Here is a 22,029-nt window from a genome sequence, read left to right as displayed (position 1 = left end):
TCCTCAAGACCTGGCTCTTCGAGCAGTAGCAGCCCCCCCCTCCCCATAGCGCCTTGAGACCCTTGCGGGTAAGTAGCGCGCTTTACAAATCCTATGATTGATTGATTGATTGATTGTGGTAACGGGGGTGCCGGTTCACCCAGAGCCAGACTTTTACATTTTCCCATGTGTCAACGGGGGAAGAGGAGGGCCACAGTAAGAGACAGACACCATGGCGGTACTGATACCCTACAAAGTTGTTAGACGTGGTACCCACACTTACTTGCTCCCCGCCAATTGGTGACACGTGGCAGCACTCCCAGCACCAGTTTCAGCCTTCAGGTCTCCGTTTCGAGGACCAAGGGGGTGGCCCAGCCCAGCCTCTTCCGGGCTCTGACGGGCGCTGACGGGCCCGCCCTTTTGCCCGGTGCGGTTCACACACGTCCCGCGCCGCCGGAGGCATAAGGGTGCTTCCGTCCTCATCTTTCCCGATATGGTTTCTGGGACACTGAGTCCCTGTGTGGCAGAAAAGATAATGTCAGGCAATTAGCCAAAGTTTCCCATGCTGCAGGAGGCAGAAGGCACTTTTCAGCAAGGTGCAGGTGTCCCGCTGTGCTCCTCCTCCTCCTCTTTCCCGGTATGGTTTCTGGGACACCGCGTCCCTGTGCGGCAGGAAAGATAATGTCAGGCAATTATAAAAGGTTTCAACACAGCGCGGGCGTCCCGCTCTGCTCTTCCTCTTTCCCGGTATGGTTTCTGGGACACCGAGTCCCTGTGCAGCAGGAAAGACAATGTCAGTATTCAATTAACCCCATGAATTACCTCAGTTGGTTCTTTTCCTGAGGTGAAGGAGATTACTTAATATCATCAAGAAGATCTCTTTTAGGTTTCTTCTCTTTGCCTGTTGATGGTGTGACCCAAAAATTCAATCTCCTCCATTAAAAGTTGCCTTTCTCTTAACGCAGAGTAGGACCTTCTTTCAACAATCTGCCCAAAACTTGTCTCAACACTTGATTGTGCTACTCCACCATCACTCCATACACCAGAATATCATCTTGGAAATACACAACTTATGGCAAACCATGAAACACTTGAGACAACATCTGTTCAAATAAACTAGCTGCCGAAGATAACCCAAATGGTATCCTTGTGAAACAAAATGTGCCTTCCATAGTTACAAATACTGTAAGATTCTTGAATTTGTGTGTAACCGAATTTGATGATAAACATCATCAAATCTGAAGTTGAAAAGAACTTACTATCATTCAGCAACACTAACAATTCATTGATATTGGGTAAAGGAAAGTTGTAAGTGGAAATATTTTGATTCACACTTCTCAGGTGAAAACAAAATCTCAATCAACCATGAGCCTTTTGTACAACGAGAATGGGTGATATTAAAGTTGAAGCTTCCACAGGGTGTATAACTCCGTCCTTTATCATTCCAATCAACATTTTGTTTTACTTCAACTCTAACTACCAGAAGAACCTTTCTCAGTTTATATTTGACAGGCTCTGACTACTGGTTTGACAATCATTTTGTGCACATTCCCCTTCAGTTCTCTTAAACCCTCATTAAATACTCCCTATACACAATCCAATATGACATCAACACTCAAATCTTGACTATCATCACCTGTTCAGGAGATCTGGGAATAGTAATAATATGCAAATCACACTGATGCATCCATCCTAGAATTGGTGGACCTCTCTCTGCAACATAAACCTTCCCCTCAGTCTCTCTAGCCAATAACTTAATGGTGGCATTGAAATAGCCCACAATGTAATTTTTCCCCCCTTGATAACCTCCTTGACAAATGTCCTTAGGAAGAAGCTTAATATTAGACCATTCTCTCAGAAACATGACCCTGGGAATGATAGTGTTCCTCGTCCCTGTACCAAGCACCAACTCTATATCTCTTCCTCTCTGCTCTTGGGAGCCTTTAATTGTTTTAAAAAAGCTTCGTTTTTATTTTTGACAATCTTAACTGTGTTCTGTACTAGAATTTTACTGTTAGCAATCTGTTCACTGCTCTTACTTGTGGGGGCTTGGGGGCATTTCAGAGCGGTTCGGGGGGGCCTCTGTTGTCACGTCGGGCTGACCACCGGCTTTGCCGACTGCGGCCGCCATCTTGGGTAGGCTTTCTGACTCGTAGCGGTCTAGTGCGAGGGCGTCTCCTGCCCCTCGCGCTATAAATTGGGCTCATTAGTTTGCCCGCGTTACCTACACAGGCTGCTCCCCTCACACACAGGGAGTTTGGCCATACACCCCTCTGCTCTTGGGAGCCTTTAATTGTTTTAAAAAGCTTCGTTTTTATTTTTGACAATCTTAACTGTGTTCTGTACTAGAATTTTACTGTTAGCAATCTGTTCACTGCTCTTACTTGTGGGGGCTTGGGGGCATTTCAGAGCGGTTCTGGGGGCCTCTGTTGTCACGTCGGGCTGACCACCGGCTTTGCCGACTGCGGCCGCCATCTTGGGTAGGCTTTCTGACTCGTAGCGGTCTAGTGCGAGGGCGTCTCCTGCACCTCGCGCTTCATAAATGGCGACCATTCGTCGCCTGCGCAGCGGGCGGGCGCAGCGGGCGCGCCGATGGCGCGCCGGAGGCAAGCCCGTCCGTGCCCGTCCGGGCCAGGACGGACCTAGGGCCTCAGACCCTGCCCGTGTCTGAAGCTACTCCCACCTCATACACGAAAGAGGAATTAGTTCTTTTAAAGCCGTCAAACTCGCGTTATTGTCATCATGGATTAGGAGCTGATGCTCTATTCATGCCATGTGTCTATTGCTCATTCAGGGACCAGGTTGGGGGAAACAAAGCTCTTACTAAAGACCCCCTTAGGCTAGGCCTTCTGAATTGTAGGTCCCTGCCCAAACACGCTCTACAAATCTTACATTTGATTGAAGACACTAACTTAGACATCCTGTTTCTTACCGAAACATGGACGTCTGTTGACTCTGATTTTGACTTACTTAATGTCCTTCCATCTGGCTATCTCATTCAGTCCCTCCATAGACCTTTGGGAAAGGGAGGTGGCTTAGCTATAACCCACAGGGAGAAGCTGTCCTGCAGAATAGATAAAGGGCCCATCCAAGATGCAGAGAGCTGTTATTTTCGGATCCAGTCATCGCCGAATCATTCCCTTTCGGGCATTTTGGTCTATCGCCCCCCGGGGACAATAAAACAGTTTTCCACCTCCATTCTGGACCATGTTCCCGTCTTAGCTGCATCTTCTCCCAATTTCATTCTTCTGGGGGATCTGAATCTTCATTTTGACCTACAGGAGGATAAAATAGCATCTGACCTGAGATCGGAACTCATGACAGCTAACCTCAGGCTCCATAATAGGGAACCTACTCATGTGAAGGGACACTTGTTAGACTGTGTGTTCTCTAATATCTCACATCTTCAGACGAGCCCTCCTCTCCCTATGCCCTGGTCGGATCACTTCTTGGTGCCGTTTGAATTGAACTTTATGAGGGATCCTCCTCCTCTTCCCGGTCCTAGGGCACCTCGTACCTATAAGAGAATTTGGTCACGACTATCAACTGAGAATCTCTCCCTTATTCTTGAACAATCATTCCCCCCATCTGGATGCGATCCCCTGGTAGCCGATGTTGCCTTCCATGACTGGCTCCGCCAAGCATTAGATATGGAACTACCTCTCAAAGCTATCTCAAATAAAAGGAGTGGCCCTAAGTCCTCCTGGTACACCCCTGAACTGGGATGTATGAGAAAGAAATGTAAAAAGCTGGAGCGAGAATGGCGGAAGAACTGGGCGACCACCACAAAAGATAACTATCGTGATGCCATGAGAGCATACAAGGTGGCTTGCAATTTGACCAAAGCCGCCCATTTTGAGGAACGAATCAGAATGGCAGGTAACTCTTCTAGAGAAACTTATCAGATCCTTAAAGAGCTTCTCACTGTCCCCACTCCCCCGGTAACTCAGGAGGTAAATTCTGATAAATGCAATCAACTGGCCCAGTTTTTTGATGTCAAAATACAGAACATCTTAGCCAGTCTTCCTCTGAGCTCCGGTAGGGTAGACAAAGCAGCTCCGGAGGCCGCACTGGACGTAAAGGTGTTTGATAGCTTCTCCCCCGTCTCAAAGGAGGCTTTTTGTGAGGAGCTTTCAGCCCTGAAGAGCGGCTCCCCTTCGGACCCCATGCCCATTCGGATCCTCAAGCAATTTACGAACATCATTGCAGGCCCAGCTATCGACCTGCTGAATGCCTCATTCACCCATGGCATTGTTCCACCTAGTTGGAAGCAAGCCATTGTCAAGGCCCTTCTGAAAAAACCAGGCCTTGATCCGGCCGATTTGGCGAATTACCGTCCCATCTCGCTTCTGCCCGGGCTGAATAAGATCGCCGAGAAGTTTGCCAATCGCCAGCTTTCGCATTTCCTGGAATCTAACGATCTACTGGGTCGTACTCAGACGGGCTTTCGGCCTGGCCAGGGAACCGACTCGGCCTTGATTTCAATGGTGGAGGAAGGCAGATGCATCTTGGATTCGGGAGGATCCGCTGCGGTGGTCCTCCTGGATCTAAGCGCTGCATTTGACACGGTTGATCATAATATCTTGATCAACCGTTTGGGGAAGATTGGAGTGAGAGGGTCGGCCCTCAAATGGCTCGCGTCATACTTGAGTGGCCGGACTTATCAGGTTTGCGAAGGCAATTTTCGATCTCTGCCTACCCCCCTTCAGTGTGGAGTACCGCAGGGCTCTTCATTGAGCCCTACGCTTTTTAACATCTACATGGCCCCACTGGAGGCGGTGGTTTCACCCTTCGGGGTGAAAATCGCAACCTATGCAGACGACACTCAACTGATCATCTCGCTGTCCCTCTCGGAAAGCCAGGGGGAAAAGTTCGCATCGTGTTTAGTCAACATCATGTCATGGATGTCGGACTCCCGGCTCAAACTAAATGGGACGAAAATCGAGCTGATGCTTCTTGGCAATCTATGTTCAACACTCCCCAAATCCATGTGGCCGGATAGTCTAGGTGCTCCCCCAGTTCCCAAAGAAGCAATAAAAAGTCTGGGGGTCTGGCTAGAACCCGAACTGTCAATGACCACTCAAGCTAAACGAGTGGCAGGGACTTGCTATGGTCTGCTCAGGTCAGTACGGAAGATCCTCCCGCTACTCCCTGAAAACTCCCGGAAACTACTGGTGCAAGGATTAGTCATGTCAAGGCTGGATTATAGCAACGCCTTATTCCTTGGTTCACCAGAACCCACTCTGAATGTGCTCCAAAGAGCTCAGAATGCGGCTGCACGAATGCTCACTGGTACTGCCAAAAGATCATCAGCTAAGCCTGCTCTCAAGGCCTTGCATTGGCTTCCAATTCGAGCTCGCATAAAATTTAAATCCCTTTGCATCGTGTTTAAAGCTTTGCAAGGATTAGGCCCTCCAATCCTTAGAGACCTGGTGCGCCCTTACAAACCTACGCGAGCCCTTCGCTCGGATGATGGTAATTTTGTGGTGATACCCAGAGCCAAAAAGGTGAAGTCCGGCGGTCGCCGGTTCTCTATTAATGCAGGCCAATTATGGAATGCTCTGCCGATGGCCCTGCGGAAAGAATCCAATTTAGTGCGTTTCCGCAAGGCATTGAAAACTTATCTCTTCCCCCTTTAGGCTTTCGCTTCTGTTGTATTTGGGTGGTGGTCCTGTGTTTGGTTTCAGCGCTGGGACGCTCAAGGGCAGCCATGCGCTTTATAAATTTCTTTTCATTTCATTTCATTTCATTTCATTTCATTTCATTTCCTGACACATTGAATAAAGCTTTGGACCGGATTATCCTTCTCTCACTCCCTTGATTCTGCCCCAAGCTCACAATCTAATCACTCATAGTTTCACCATATGTGTCTTTCATAACACCCACCCTTGATTTAGGCAATTATTTACACATGTGTGCAAACGAACTTTGCGACCAGACTTTCTACACTCCTTACCAATGGCATAACAAGACTTTGAATCTCCACTGTGAAAATTACTTCCACACCTATGACGCACCTTTGGATCGTGCTTGTTCACCATATTCCTCTGTGGCTTGACAGCACCTTTGGACACAACTTCCACATTGTTGCCTGACTTTTGCACATCTCCAACAGCTATTATATCTTCCCTGTCTCCTGAAGCATCACCACTTCTTTTACTGATCTCCTTCATACAAAATTCTGACTCTTCCACCACCTTAGCTATATCAGTAGTGTCTTTCAAAGTGGGGGTTTTTGTAGCCCAATAATTGTTCCTGAATTTTCCTACTTCTACATTGAACTATTTACTGATCAAGTATCAGTTCTTCTCCAATATCACCAAATTGACATTTCATTGACAAGTCTATGAACCTTGTCACAAAGTCATCAATTGAATCTCCAAGTCTTTGTGGTTGGGTATAAAATGTGTACCTATACATTACTACATTTTCTTCTTTGGCAAACCCACACTCCAGTCTTAATTTGGCCTCTTTATTCACATCTGGTATTCTTTGACCATTCTGATCCAACACTTCAGGAAGAAATTTAAATATGTGTTGACCCTCAGATCCTAAATAGCTGTGTAAGCTGGCTCTTTCTTACACTCAGGACTAAATATTTGGTCATCAAGAGCCAACAAATCATTATCAAATATGTCAATCAAATCTTCCCATTGGATGGGCGGAGGTCCTTGATGAGAAAGAAATGGTGGGGGAATAATAACCACAGCCGGTTCCATAGTGATGATCGAGTTGATTTTAAAACTCTTTCCCTATATGTTTAAAAGGAAAAAACATGAAAAACAAAATCACCACCAAAGATGTCATGAGACGTTTTCCACGGCGTGATGTCAGTCCAAAAGAGTTTTCCTTGTTCACTCCTCCAAAATAAAGTACACACTCACGTCCGCACACATAGAGTGTAAAGAGCAAAACAGAAGCAAGACTTCACGTGCCCAGAAAGACCTTTCTTTCTTTCCACAGCACCTTGATAAGTGACTGAAGAGTTCTGTTGACTAATCCACTGTCTTTCCTCCAAACACTCCTCCGAAATGAGGAAAATGCTGTCATGCACGCACCTTTGTCTCAGAAGTGTCCTGGAGTCTCGCCGCTAATCACCCTGATTCCCCCTGTCACCCCTCGGAACACAGGCAGAAACACTGAATCCCAAGATGTAACACAGGGGAACACAGGGGAACAAAACAAGGGTAGAAAGGGAAAAGAAACAGGCCTCCTCCGTCTTCTTTTGGTCTGTGTACAATGGAATCTAACTTCGACACCCGGATCTACATAGGAAGACAAAGGAAGATATGTGAAATCCAATTCCCCCCCCCTTATGTATGGTAAGTGGTGTTAATGCAAATAAATGACATATAACAGTGAATACCTGCCCAAGTGTGGGAAACCACTCGAACCAAACTATTTGAAATCGTCTTGGAAAACCTCTTATGACTGTCTTGAGTGTTTCATCACATTAAGCGTCTAAAAGGAAAAAGTAATATGAGGCAGAGTTCCCTAACAAAAATATAAGGAATAGTGTTATGCTACTCTAACACTCACCTAATCAGGATACCAGACGAAACAACTAATATCAGGTCACCTCTCAGGTAATACCCTACAATAGTATACCAATCCCCTGTGGCAGACCGAACCATACGGGACAACAAACAAGGAGGCTCAAATAAACAAAAGGGAATAATCGTCCCGAAACCAGCCGGTTCAAAACGATAGAACGCGAGGTCAAGCACTAACCACCAGAATTCCAGAAACAACGAACCACCAAACGACCCTCTGACTTCTCGGACGCCAACACCACCACTGTGACCCGGAACGAGAACAGGAAACAGCTTAGCTAACGCGAAGCACTTCCTGATTCCATGGGGCGGGTTAAATTCCGTTATTCCGCTTTCCATGCATGCGCGAACACTGCGCATGTGCACCAACTCCTGTAACAGCTTTTGCCAACCATTGCCAATCACGGTTTCAGGATTGAAACTGATACCGCTCACAAAAGGCTCGTAATATTAGTCCCTTTGCACATGACAGGCATGACAAATGCTCCCACCCACCAGCCAGAGCTTAAGCAGCCAAAGCAGGTACAGGAGTACCGCCGTGAGTGCGGTGAGGCTCCTCACATGTTGATCAGCACCAGCACACACCTACGCCAGAGACCGGTGACTGTTGCAGGCCTTTGAATGGTATCAATGTGAATGTGGCATAAGAGGTGGCATTCTAATGCCTCGTGCACACAACATGCAAGCACAGAACTAATCTGGAGCTTAGGTCTGTTGCAAACTCCCATAAAACAAAGCCTGACCCTGAGGTACCCGAGGAGTACCACATGGTGGCAGAGGCCTTAATATGCCAGGCGCCGTGGTCTCCAATCTTCACTTCTTCCAATGTTAAGGTCTTCTCAGTGAAGGCAGTCGAGTACGTCTCCATGGGTAAGATGTCACCTGGCAGGCTGAATGGGCTGGCAACTCATCACCAAAATGTTGCAATAACGTTGTCCAGACAGAGTTTGGCTCCAATCAAGGTCTTTATTCAACCTACCTGATAGTGACTTACCTGTGCCAGCCACAACTCATAACTGCCACAGATAGAGCCCCACGCTTCAGGGATCCACAACAGAACATTCATTGTAAAGATTCCAAAGCATGTCTTAAAGACACAAATTGCAATCACCTATAGTTCAAAAACGTAGGAAAACCACCATCAGTGTAAATACAAGCCATGAAATTACCAGGATGTACTGATTCCAATATCGCGAAAGCAGGGCCGGGGTCCGCTCCGGAAGAACACACAAACAATGTAGCACCCTCCAGGCAGGCGTGGCCAGAGGATATGAATAAATGGGAAAAGACTGCTCATGGTCTATTCCCCCATACTATGCCAGCCCATTGTGTGTGTCCTTTTGTTTCGCTGCTAGGCTGCACGCAAGTCCGCATGCAGGGAACACCACACTGGTAGGGTGACCAACCGTCTGCAAATTTCACGGACAGTCCGTAATTTCGTCTGTCTGTCCGTTGTCCGTGAAGGATTCTTTAACGGATGCCATTTGTCCGTAATTTTAACCGGGCACCGGTCGCACCACCCTAACGGATCTATTACAGAATATCGAAAGTCAGAATATCGAGATACAAAAATATCACAACAAAAATATCGATGTCAACAATATCGATATCCTATCTACAACAAGGTAAGTACAAAAATATCGAAAAAAATATATAGATGTCAAAAATATCGTTAAAAAAATATATCATTATTTTTAATTAAAAACAATATGTACAATTAATTAATAAATATAGTTAAACATATTTTATATTATTTCAAATTAATAAGTAATATACATAATTTAACAAAAAAATATTCAACAAATACATATAATAGATAATATATATACTTACTTAATAATCAGTTTTAATAATTATTGTAATAACCTATAAATAAATAAAAATATTATAAATTACAAATTCAACTATAAACATAACATAATAACATAAATACAAATTTAATATTTATACAAAACAACTTTTAAAAAATGTATTTACTTTTAATATTTCTAAAATGATTTCTATACAACATTAAGTAAAACAAAACAAATAACAGAGGAAATAAAATACTATTCCAACTCCAAAAAAAAAACAGTAAGGAAAATGTTGGATAGCGTAGGGGTAAAAATTACTATTCCAACTCCAGAGAGTGCAACAGTAGGGAAAGTGTTGGATAGCGTAGGGGTAAAAACTACTATTCCCACTCCAGAGAGTGCAACAGTAGGGAAAGCGTTGGATAGCGGGAGGGTAAAAATTACTATTCTAACTCCAGAGAGTGCAACAGTAGGGAAAGCGTTGGATAGCGTAGGGGTAAAAAATAACATACTTATAAATACATTTATATTTTAAAATATTAAAAATATTTATTAAATAAATCTAAACTATTTACAAAGACCAATAAATAATGATAAAAAAATAATTACCAATTAATAATTAATATCCAATAAATTAATTACCAATACACAAATATAAATTTAATAACTACCTAATTACATATCAATTACTTTACACACTATTCCCCTATGAGCGCACAACAAACACCAATAATAAAATACACGTAACATAATTATCAATTAATCAATTAATAAAATTGAATTACTAATTAATAAATATTAATTACCAATTAATTATTAATTAACAATAATATAATTACCAAAAACAATTAATACAAAAATTATTACTTAATTACATTTAAATTACTTCCCACCCTATTGCCCTATAAACCATACAGAACATAATTATCAATTAATCAATTAATTAAAATAAATTACTAATTAATACAAAATTAATTACCTATTAATTAAAAATTAATTTATAATTCCTGATAAATTAATAATTAATGTAGTATAATTAAATTACTTCCCACCCTATTCCCCTATAAACCCACAACCCGCTATGGTACTAAAATACAAAATGTACTTAATTTACATAACAAAAAAATTATACATATTAAATACATAATAATATACATAAAAATCATATAAAAATCGATAATAGTAACATCGATATTACTAACATAGATATTAGTAACATCGATGTTACTTACCTTCGATATTACTTACATTCGATATTACTCACCTTCGATATTACTACTTCGATATTAACAATTCGATATTTTGTCTGCCTACCCACCCTAACGCCGGCACAGCTTCCACCCACTTCCCTTCTTGACTCCGATGCTGCTGAGGTCGGGTGTAACAGACCAAAGCTCTGATACCCCGCAGCATTGGAGAGGCACAGCGGGATGCCAACCCTCACACCTCCAGCCCTTGATGAGATGTTAAGAGGTGCTTGAAGGTGACTGAGAGGGAGGGGCTGGAGCTTCAGGAGCAGGGGCATCTATTCAGATGCAAACAGCCCTGAATGCGTCATGTCTCTGCAATTTAGAGGGGCCTCACACATTCCCTTCCTATGAAGAAAATATTCAATGTCTGCGGGGTTTTCTACAGAAGATTATGGTTGCCCCTAGATTAAATGCTTCAATTCTTTGAAATAGCTCCATCATTTTGCACAGGTTTGGTCTGGCTGTGACGGGCAGTAGGCCTGATTTTTATTGATTCTGCAGGGAGAAAATTGAGATGCCTCATGGCCTCCTGTTTAGCATAGCCTCATCCACAATGTGAGTTTTCTTGGCAGGAAATGAGAAAAGTAATACAGAAGGAGGGGAGAAACCCTGACGACTCCTTTAAAGCGGAGGCTTCCCTAACATTAAATCACAGTCACAAACGGAACTAAATCTATAACAGTTGAGAAGTGAAAACCCAAGATCTTAGCTGAGGCTTGCTATTTGTAAAAATAGCCTCCTTGCATCCACAGATCTAGAAACAAAAATGCCAGTGCATGCGTTGTCCCACCACTGCAGCACTTGTGCATGCAACAGTGAGCATCTGAGGTAAGAAGATGCATCTCTCCCATAGTCATGAAAGAACACAACATCATATCCTTCTCCAGGCACAGACTGGGTCACGCATATTCGGAATCCTCTTCGAATACTGGTGCTGGTACAAATGTGTGTCAGTAGGCAGCCCTGATGATCATGTACTCTCTCTCTCCTCTTCATGCTGAAGTCACTCGTAGCTTTCATAAATTGCAGACGAACACCGCAGAGTGGTTGGAGCAGCAATATTTAGAGAGTCAAAAGGTGTTAGCAGTGGGTGGGTCAGTTATGGAGCCTCTCACCAACCCCTGGCTGTGCAAACATCCTAGAACCGGCCCTGATTACACCAAGGCAGCACGTGGTTCTCTTCACAGAGCTTAATTACTGTCACTTAATTGTAAACAAACTTCGGTTCTTCAAACATGCAGTCTATAATGTAATAAAATAAAGAAATGGCACAATCGCACCCACACTGATTAACAAAGTATGGAGGACAATCAGTTAAATCAGTGCTCTTGGAGTATCTCCTTTCAGTACTGTACATCACAGTGGGGGATGGCAAAACTAACATTTTGGAAAGAGCCTGTCTTCTCGTTGTCATGTCCAGGAGGGGGTGAGGAGCCCTACCCCACCCTGGAAAAGACCAGGTTGATACTAGAATACTGCATGCCCACCCCTGTGCCCACCCTGGTGGATCCTGGTCCCCCTCCAGTGATGGCTCTTGCCCCCCCTTGAGGTGGCTCCTGTCCCCCTCCCCCCTCCTGTGATGGCTCCTGTCCCCCCATGTGGTGGCTCCTGTCCCCCCTCCCCCCGTCTGTGATGGTGCCTGTCCCCCCTGTGGTGGATCCTGTCTCTGCCCTGGGTGGCTTCTGTCCCAGTCCTGGAATGGCTCCTGCAGCGAGGGTGAAGTTCTTGATGGGCCTCTTCTCAAAAAGGCTCATCTCAAAATGAATATGAAAAGGTGGGCGAGTGAGTAAGTGAAGGAATGGGTGGATGGCTGGATGAATTAGTGAAAGGGTGAATGGATGAATGAAAGATTGAATTGAAAGATATCGAGAGGATGGATGGATTGATGAGTGAGTGGAAAGATGGAAGAGAGAAAAGGTAAATAGCTGGATGTATGGGTGGAAGGGTAGCTGGATGGGTAAAAGGGTGGATGGATGAATGAAAGGATGGATGAGTGAAAAGGTGGATAATGAGTGGGTGGATGGATGAGTGAAATGATGGATGGATTGATGAATTGATAAGTGCAAGGGTGGCTGGATGGAAGGATGAGTGAAAGGGTGGATGTAAGGATGGATGAGTGAGTGAAAGGGAGGGTATATGGACAAAAGGATGAATAGATGAGTGAAGGAGTGGAAGGATAAATGGATGAGAGAAAGGATGGATGAGTGATAGGGCCAATGGATGGATTCATGAGTGGATGAGTAGATGGAAGGGTGGGTGGGTGGATGGATGGAAGGAAGGATTGCTAAGTGTAAGGGTCGATGGAGAGAGAAAGGGAGGATGGATGGATGACTGAAAGGGTGGATGGGGGGAAGGATGAGTGAATGGGTGGATGGATGAGTGATAAGCGTGGCTCAAATCCACCTGAGCGACTTACCTCACTCATCTATCACTCTCATATAATAAGCCAGCCAGACAGTGGAGAAGAATTTGTAATATATTTATTTGGCCATAAGATTCATCTGCAGATGGGCCCCGTCAGGTCTACACCCCAGGGAGTGCACCGAGCGGACTGACTCATCCTATCATGACAATACATTATAACATAACATGGCAGGGTAAAGACACCCAGCCTGGAAAATTACAGAACTAGCGAAATGGTGAACAATGAACTCATATATGCGGCATCTGCACCTGCGAAGGCAACACTGTTATCTCCCCTCAAGGCCACAGAGCCGAGGCTCTGCTTCTCCAGGGCATGGAAACATTTCTGCAAAACTAACTCAAGGCAAGAAATGCTGAAACAGGGATTTTCTGCTCATAAGGGAGGGGGGAAAACTGTACCATGAGACATTGGAGCTGCAGAGCAAATGTCAGCATCAGAAGTCTGTCTGCCATAGACAAGCCTCTCTCTCTTATGAGAGAAGTTGAAGCTTGCATATTACAAAAATAGCTCAGTGGGTTGCAGCACATGAATAATAAGCTGTAACTGCATATTGGTTAGACACATTAGGCTAACACATTCATAACATCATTAGAACATTCTGCAACAGGAAAATTACTATCTATCAGACCCTCCTTTTAGCCTATCGTGGCTAACATAAGTGCAGTTACAGCTTAAAGGTAAGGTCTATACAATTCTAAAGGCATCACTCATCAATCAAAGGGAAACCAAAAAAAAACCACAAGTATAACCAATAGCATATCATCATAAAAGATATCTGGCTTCGGGAAATGAAATACTAGGATGAGCATAATCACAGAAGTAGTGCAGCATACTATAGGGCAGGAAATGCAGAGGCAACAAGTAAAAGAACAACCCCTGCAATACCTACTAAGACAATAATTATTCTCTGGGTGTGAGGCACCCTCCTTTTTGACTAATCTAAACATATGTTCTCGAGGTACCATTTCTCTATAACACTATGTCATGATCGCACTACTTCAAAATACATCACACTAAGTCATTAGCAAGAATTAATGCAAATAAGATCAAACTGTCATTATCAGGGAAAACACCCTATTGCATTCAATACTGAGGGCTCACTTGCATTATCAGCGAGGACCTATATCTAACATCCATGAAGTATATTTTTATCGGGCTGAGAAATGTATTTTACTAAACTACTCGAAGTATACTAACCCTCACAGCTACTTCTATAGGGCAAGAATACAAGCAACAATTCTCCATCCCTGTGTGTGTATGAAGGCAATGACCCACACACCCAATAATTTGCTGTTCTATAAATAACATGTGTCAGGTGCAACATTTGAATACTACATCATCCTAATGAACTTCCCAATGCTCCTCTTCGTGAGGAGCTAGGGTACCAATGACATTCTCATGTGGCGTTGAAATAATACTCATGAGGGTATGCGCCAAGCAACAAGAAACTAATTCTCTAAAGAGAAATATGAAAGCAACAGTTAGGATACAAACAAACACAATATTAAATTTGTAGACCGTGAGAACCAAATGAGATCAGGGACATCTGGACAAGGAGCCGCAGAGGCTGCTCCTCCTGGGGAATAGGAACATTCAAAGGGACTCATTTTCCTAGCTAAAAGTCCAAAGTAAACTAGGGGAAAAACAGTTCACACTGAGGCCAACCAGAGGGGATCTTCTCCCTTCAAGGGATCTTCTCCCTGTGTCCATTAGAGCCTCACAGGCAGACTCCTATTATTCATTCCCTAACTCCCATGACGGAGCCGCACAGCTTCACGACTCAGAGGAGCACTTAATCTGAGCCCAGGCGCAATCCTAGTGTCCCCTTTGACAATGTCTCGACAGTGCACCAAGGCTCTTACCAGCAGTCCATCCCTACCACTTAACTATTCTTCAGCACAGTTCTCTCCTAAGTCCCTAACTCAGCCCTTCTTCCGGTGCCTTGTTCTCCTTCTTCTTCTTTCTGGGCCGCAGATTATATTGAGTGCTCCCTCGCACCTCTGGATCTGTGAACAGAATGGGGGGCTCAATGGCAGCGGGCTTATTTGCTGATGTTTGCTCACTGTGATTGGGAGAGGCCTCACCACTTGCAATCAGAACTGGCCTCTTCGCTCTTTTATCCGGCTCAGCGACGCCCTTTCTCACCCACTCATCATAGGGCAACAGAAGCGGGACCCTCTTTACTTGGCTTACGTTGGTCCACGACTTATGGCCCTGAATCCTGAGTGCTGTTCGGGTGGCAAGCAGCACCTGCCTCGGCTACCTTCACCTCGGCTCCAAGCAAGACTTTCGTTGATATCTTCTGACAACAACCCAGTCCCTGGGTTGGATGATATGTCCAGGCCCCTCCGGTTGCGGCTTCAGTGTGTCTGCTACCTGCTGATGAAGGGAACGAAGATCTTTAGAAAAGGCATATGAATGAAATTCAATTTCAAAGAAACCAAATGAGGTCTATTCTGTGCTTTCATATCGCTCTAATAAATGTGTGCACTGACAATAGGTAATACATTACATATCTGACTTTTCGCTGTATTACCTGTGGACGGACGTATGCATTTACTGAATTCTAAGAGAAGAGAAAAAATAAAACAAAACAGACACGTTGTATTCCCCCATTTGCACTTGAGAAACAGCAAAAAGCGAAGTTCAAACCGCTCTTCCTATAGCGAGCACACAGCATCTACTTTGTGAACCTTCACTGTTGTGCAAAACTTCAAACACTTCTAATATTCTTTTTCTTACTCAAATCAACTTATATTTTTGCTCATGACCATGCTCACATATTATAGATGCAGCAGGAAACTAACTTCTACAAATCAATAATTTCTAAAAATATTTTGCTGAGGATCACACAAGCATCTTTCACCTTTCTCACTATTTAGACCGTGTAACATTTTATTTAGGGGAATACCTGTTCACCAGCTCTGATAGGGATTATCAGCTCAACTATACAGGCTAACTGATAAGAGACTTGTACACCTTTACTTAGTGCTGCACAATAATGATGTTGTTACCTAGGATTCTGAAGGAAAAAATCAACAAAAAGGTACCGACCTATTGTTCCCTTAATCAACAAAAAGGTACCGACCTATTGTTCCCTTCAAAGGTCAAATAAGGAAACACTAGTCTGGGCTGTTCCCTTCAAAGGTCAAATAAGGAAACATTAGTCTGGGGCTACCAGTCCTTTCATCCCTTTCATCCCTATCCAATTAAAATAATCCTCTAATAAAGACTATCAGTTTATTTTCACAGACTAGCTAATAAAGAACTAGCAATGTACTTGCAAGACTACAATAATGGTATTATCACCCAACACTTGTAGAACAAAACTACCCACATCTAATTCCCCTTTTAGATCAAAGCAGGACAGGAGGGAGCAATATACATGTTACCTAGTTTTAATTTATAGGAGAGCTAGCGGGGAGCTAGCCTCCTCCCCCATTTTGACAGAAGGAAATCTGAAACATATTTCACTTCAGTCAACACCATCAACCCCTGGGTGTAGCACTGAGCATAAACAAAATTCTAGGAGATACATAGCACTTTTGAGAGGGCTAGAACATCTTTTAGCACATGTACAAATGTCATTGCCATAAAATGATGTGTGTGCCTATTAATATCTAATACAATGTAAAAGGAAAAGGAGTAAGGCAAAGGAAATGGGACAGGGACACAGCTAAAGTCCCCCATAACTAGGCACTATGCGACATTCATTAGGGAAAAGGCGGCAAAAGGAAAATCTATAAAAGAACAAAAATTACTTAGGTAATGGTCAGGCTTGTGACACAACACCATGAGTACACCGTAGAACTCTTGTATTTTTCTTCTCTACCATTTAACCAAATAGACATACACTGCTGAAGTGTTGTCTGTGAAATTTAGGGACCAGAACAAATTCTCCACAGAGGAGCTTGTTCTAGTATCAATAATAGAATTGTCAAAACAATACAAAACAGAAACATACATAAAATAAAAACAAGCATACCAAGGCAGCAGGAATACTTGCTGTGCTAAGCACAGAAAGCATGGACAAATCACAGTAACACATGCAAATGAGCTGTGACACACAACACGATGCCATGCATTTCATGCACAGTGAGCCTGCGGCCCAAAACCCAGCCTGCTGGCCTACTTAATTTGGCAGGCTTAAGATCGATCAGCATACCATCCACGCAGAACAGAACAAGCAATGTACAATAAGCCAAAGAAAACATAAAACACACAATATAGGTACATGCGTATAACATAAAATAATACGCAATAATACATATACCAAACACAAAGGCCACAAAAGGAAAACACAATATTAGTTACTCAAAGGACTATATTTTTCTCATGCATGTCATGCATCATGCGGTGTTAGTGCACACTTAATCTGTCTAGCACAAAGCTGCATCAATACTCACCGTAACACACAGATAAAAGTATTTCCCATTGCACTGAAATGAAACAAATCAAACCACACAAAAAAAACAACAACACACAAAATATTGGACAAAAAGGCAACCATTTAGTAAAAATAGCTTCTACAAATACTTACCTTAAAACCTATGCTTGGAGCTCATTCACACCAGTTCATTTATATTATCTATCATCACCCTATATATATACTAACTGTTCACTTTTCGTTCTGAAAACCATGTCTGCTCTTTTAGACAAGAAACAGATCTAACCTCTTTTAACCATCAGCCAAAAAGATAAAACATTTAGCAACATTGAAAATCACATGACAATCTTGTAATGACATTTAATACAGCATCAAAAAGGGAAAAATATATACATTTACTGTCACATCTTTAAAGAAAAATGGCACCATCTCACCACATTTAATCCTGCTGCCAATGGTATATTCTCACCTCCAGGACATACTAAATACTCCAGTGCACACTAGCAGACATTTGCACAAAACACGCGCTCTGCATCTCCACTCAGCGGGTGGGGCACTGGGCCCACTGCAATGGTGTCCCATGGACAAACTGCATACAAATACTGTTACACACATATATACATTACACACATATATACATTCCCACCAGGCCGCTCCTATGAGCAACACAATCAATATTCTGTACCTACCCTCGCATGATCAGTACTCTCCACTAAGGATCCACTAGCAAAGTCACTAATCAGTATGCAATCAGAGACCCCCCAACTCAATAATTATTGAAATAGAAAACTTTTATACTATGACATGGTCCAACAGTGAAACAAAACAAATCAACAACAAAAAGGGACACAACAGACAACCAATAAATCTCTTTTTTCTTTTTGCCATTAAACTGCACACAAATCAATCACTGACTGAATACAATTCAAACAATAGGAGTAACATGTGCTTAAACTATTGCATCTGAAACACTCACTAACATATTTAGTAAATTAATTATTTTCAAAACAATCCTTCTTTTCTCAGACTAGGCTATTTTAAAGTGTAATTCTCTGTGTCAAAATGGAATAACCTGTTGAAAGGTATTCATAATTTTGTTCCTAATACTAAATCACATGTGTTCTGAACAACTGCATTATACTTTAGTCTAAACCAGCAGCATTTTGCACTCATAAATATGCAGACTCGCTCCAAATTCACAATTCACATGGCTCCAACTGTGTATCTCTGCCTGTCCGTGCCAATAGCTGAGCCTCCTAGCCGCCCCCATAATCTTCTGTCTGTGCTCTGCGAACCCATTAGAATGCTGTTATCACACCAAGGTCACAACTGCTCTGCTCTTTTACACACTGTTATTCTAAACATTACCAGCCCAGAGCTCTACAACCCTTTTTTATTTTATTGTGGACTGAAACACATCCATTCAACAGGTCATGTTTAAAACTAACTAAACAACTTCTGCTCTCTACCCCCTTTGGAGGCCGCTTTTGCCGTTCAAAAATGCATTTCACTCTCACCGTCTTCCAAGAGCTAAGAATTCTGGGCTGCTAGCCAGCCTTCCTGGCCCCCCTGGCATTCATCACCAAGGCCAAATCTGCCTCGCGCTCCACGCTCGTCATTCTGGCGCTGACAAAGCCAATAAGCCTTCCTAACTCTTTCTAACATACAATAATTAACACTATTTTGACAAATACATTTCTCTCCTTTTTTTTCTTCTTTCTAACTTTACACTCTTCCTACATTCTATTAATATACATTCTAATTACTGGTAATCAAATCCTTTTTTCTTCATCTTCTACTGTTCACAAATTAAGGGGATGAAAGAAACCAAATTCTTTTCCATAGAGCACAGCCCTCCATGCACTTTTAAACTACATGAAAAACACACTGATAGTCAGGCACAACCATCTCAGGTAGCTCACAAGGACCAGACAATCTAACCCATGCAACAAGACACACTCACTTCATTTAAACAAACATTTACACAAACAAAAGGCAGCCCACAGACTGCTCTCAAACCAAGCCAATTATAACCAAATCAAACATATTACATGAAATACATACCTCATCCTCTTTATCACTGCTCACATTGGCTCACTGAGCCATTAAAAGCAACTTTAAATGTACACATTTTGTCTTCTTTGAAAACTAAACTTTTGATCTGTTCATATTCTGGGCTATCCTCTCATCTGTCTTTGCTGAACCTCTTTCTGCCACAACCTTAGGGAATCAAACATGCTCTGACATCTGTGCCTAGCAAACAGTCTCTCTTGCAAGTAATCTATCTTAACTGCATCAAAAATATTAAACAAAATCGGGATAAATCCATATTCACATACATCTCAAAATTCAAAGAGTCTTCTACAGGAGCGGGTTGGCTCTTGGCCAATATGACATCAGTTGAACTGCAGCAACACCTAAAACATCGCAACTTACTGAAACGCGGCATCTTGCACACTCAATCAAACACCACCAAACTCACTCAATCAGATACCGCCAAAGAACTCACACATACCCAGACACAAAAGAACCAAGCAACTATCTCCACACACAACCACACACGCACACGCACGTCCTATGCATTGAGTCCCTGTCAAACACGTGTTACCATAATGGGACAAGGCCCGTCGACCAAGTCCTGGGGAACCTGGACCCTACCGCAGACCGAACAGTACACTAACTGTTCTGAGGTTGGAGGACACATCCGCCACCCGGGCGGCACTACAGACCGTTGCGCACTTTACCCCGAAAGATCTGGGACTCTTCCATCAAACCACTCACACTAGGGGTTTGGGTCCTTTCCCAGTATTTAACCGTGATGAGTCACACTCCAGTCTCAGTACCACCCGTTCGGATGCTCTAAAACAGACATCCACCCAATACCCCCATCACCAATAGTCTGTCAGAGCTCCACTTGCACTCTGAGTTCCCCGGAGCACACTAGCCCCAGGAGCACACCGGCTCCTCCAATCACCAGAGACACACCGGTCTCAGAGACACACCGGTCTCATGGAGCATCCCAGCTCCCTCAATCAACAGTCGGACCACTCACCTCCTGCTCCCAGAACCGACATCCACCGTTCTCCACCGCCGGCTGCTGGGACCAACACGGTCAGCTCCAAAGTTCCGCCTTCCGGACCCCGGCGCAGGATCATAAACCAGGACCTCTCCCGATCAGCAGGGTGGGGCAGCGCTGCGAGAACCAAGCTCGGCATCAAAGTGGGTACCCAGACCCACCGTGCCGACCAGAGGGTCCCCGGCCTTCTGCTACCCACTTACGGGTGAGAAAGATCCTTATCGCGGAGTACCTGTTCGGGCGCCATCTGATAAGCGTGGCTCAAATCCACCTGAGCGACTTACCTCACTCATCTATCACTTTCATATAATAAGCCAGCCAGACAGTGGAGAAGAATTAGTAATATATTTATTTGGCCATAATATTCATCTGCAGATGGGCCCCGTCAGGTCTACACCCCAGGGAGTGCACCGAGAGGACTGACTCATCCTATCATGACAATACATTATAACATAACATGGCAGGGTAAAGACACGCCCAGCCTGGAAAATTACAGAACTAGCGACATGGTGAACAATGAACTCATACATGCGGCATCTGCACCTGCGAAGGCAACACTGTTATCTCCCCTCAAGGCCACAGAGCCGAGGCTCTGCTTCTCCAGGGCATGGAAACATTTCTGCAAAACTAACTCAAGGCAAGAAATGCTGAAACAGGGATTTTCTGCTCATAAGGGAGGGGGGAAAACTGTACCATGAGACATTGGAGCTGCAGAGCAAATGTCAGCATCAGAAGTCTGTCTGCCATAGACAAGCCTCTCTCTCTTATGAGAGAAGTTGAAGCTTGCATATTACAAAAATAGCTCAGTGGGTTGCAGCACATGAATAATAAGCTGTAACTGCATATTGGTTAGACACATTAGGCTAACATATTCATAACATCATTAGAACATTCTGCAACAGGAAAATTACTATCTATCATGAGTAAGTGAAAGGATGGCTGGATGGGTGAAAGGGTAAATGGCTGAATGGATGAGTGAATGGATGGATGGGTAGAAGAGTGGATAGATGAGTGTACAGATGCATAGGGTGAAAGGGTGGATGGATAATGGATGGATGAAAGGATGGATGAGTGAAATGATAGATGGTAGGATATATGATGGATAGGTTTGCAAATGGTTGAATATGTTTGGATATGGTGGGGCTTACTTATATACTATTGTGCAACCTATGATGTGTCTGTAAAACGTATTCAATTGTCCTGAAGTTTTGTCCTGAATTTTGACCTCCTGTCCTGAATTTGTGTCCTGAATTTTGACCCTTTGTCCTGCATTTTTACACTCACCGTCCTGAATTTGCACCAATGCCAGTTGGTCACCCTACACACTGGTGACGAGGATGTTAAACATCCTGCAACACCATCCACCGCTGGCATTGCACCTGTAGACCTACGGTTGGTGCAGGGATCGCTGCACGGTGGGCCAGCCTGAAGGCTGCAGTGCCGCCTGTTCCTAGTTGCGGATCCGCCTGCCTATGTCGGGACTGCCGAGCCATCTCACCGCCCGCTGCAGCACTTCAGCGGTGGAGCGTGAAGACATAGCCGCTCTGAAGCCCGTCCAGGACTGCG

General features: G+C 43.7%; 1 long non-coding RNA gene across 1 annotated transcript; it reads right to left on the bottom strand.

Annotated features, from left to right (window-relative positions):
* Nucleotides 1-6,530: 6,530 nt before the first annotated feature.
* On the bottom strand, nucleotides 6,531-7,564 carry LOC144782894 (uncharacterized). Its single transcript, XR_013601299.1, has 3 exons — nucleotides 7,519-7,564; nucleotides 7,346-7,440; nucleotides 6,531-7,244 (listed from the first exon to the last, which is right to left on the bottom strand). It is a non-coding gene; the product is annotated as an uncharacterized LOC144782894 (long non-coding RNA).
* Between the last annotated feature and the right edge of the window lie 14,465 nt (nucleotides 7,565-22,029).

This window comes from Lissotriton helveticus, chromosome 9 (genome assembly GCF_964261635.1).
Source record: "Lissotriton helveticus chromosome 9, aLisHel1.1, whole genome shotgun sequence".
Lineage (NCBI taxonomy): Eukaryota > Metazoa > Chordata > Amphibia > Caudata > Salamandridae > Lissotriton > Lissotriton helveticus.
This window is presented reverse-complemented; position numbering and strand designations above follow the sequence as displayed.